The following is a 1,364-nucleotide window of genomic DNA, read 5'->3' as shown; positions in this document are numbered from 1 at the left end:
TATATTTTTTATTGATTTCAGAGAGGAAGGGAGAGGGAGAGAGAGAGAGAAACATCAGTGATGAGAGAGAATCATGGATTGGCTGCCTCCTGCATACCCCCTACCGGGTTTGAGCCCACAACCCGGGCATGTGCCCTTGACCGGAATTGAACCCAGGACCCTTCAGTCCATAGGTTGACACTCTATCCACTGAGCTAAACTAGCTAGGGCTGAAAAAGTGATCACTTCTTAAGTTATATACATGTGCAAGCACGGGGCTGTATACCTGAAACTAATATAATATTGTACATCAACTGTAATTTAAAAACAAAAAATATTTTAAATAAAATCTAGAAAAGGAGTCAGTTATCTTACGAATTCCTGTGCCGGGCCAGCGTGGCTTGGTGGCTGAGCGTCGACCTATGAACCAGGAGGTCACGGTTCGATTCCCGCCAGGGCACGTTGCTCACGTCCCTCAGCTCCCGCCTCCCACGCGAGGTCAGACCCTCGCAGATCTGCTCTGAGGCCAGGAAGCCGCGGACACTCACCGTCTGCCTCTTTGCATCGGGGCTGCGGCCCCAGCGCCTGGCAGCTGCCTGTGTTGGGTGCAGACCATTAAATGTGATCAGGCGGCAGGCGTGGCTCCGTGGTTGCACGTCAGCCTATGAACCAGGAGGTCACGGTTCGATTCCCGCTCAGGGCACGTGCTCAGGTTGCAGGCTCGATCCCCAGTGTGGGGTGTGCAGGAGGCAGCCGATCCACGATCCTCTCTCATCATTGATGTTTCTACCTCTCTCTTCCTCTCTGAAATCAATAAAAATATTAAAAATCAAAAAAAGAATTTCTGGGGTGATTTTTTTTCATAAAGAGAGGAAGCCATTCACAAAGTAAATCATCATCTTATATAGATAGACAAATTCCGATTTCCCTCATTTAATTTGTTTAAAACGAAAGACACTGAAATGCACACACGTGCTCTGTGAGCAGAAAGCGCACATGCGCCCTCCGCTCTCTCCTCTAGGCCCAAGATCCCACTCAGACCCTCGTGGTCTCGGCCCCTCCCACTGCTGCCCCTGCAAGGCACCCCCTGTGCTGCCTGTAAGAAAACAGGACCCCCTGCTGCCTTGCCTAGAGAGTAGACATCATTCCTGAGTACACTGAAATGCACACACGTGCTCTGTGAGCAGAAAGCGCACATGCGCCCTCCGCTCTCTCCTCTAGGCCCAAGATCCCACTCAGACCCTCGTGGTCTCGGCCCCTCCCACTGCTGCCCCTGCAAGGCACCCCCTGTGCTGCCTGTAAGAAAACAGGACCCCCTGCTGCCTTGCCTAGAGAGTAGACATCATTCCTGAGTGGGGCAGGGAGTGGGGGAGCACCTAGGCCCC

Source organism: Myotis brandtii, unplaced genomic scaffold (assembly GCF_000412655.1).
Source record: "Myotis brandtii unplaced genomic scaffold, ASM41265v1 scaffold659, whole genome shotgun sequence".
Classification (NCBI taxonomy): Eukaryota; Metazoa; Chordata; class Mammalia; order Chiroptera; family Vespertilionidae; genus Myotis; species Myotis brandtii.
This window is presented reverse-complemented; position numbering follows the sequence as displayed.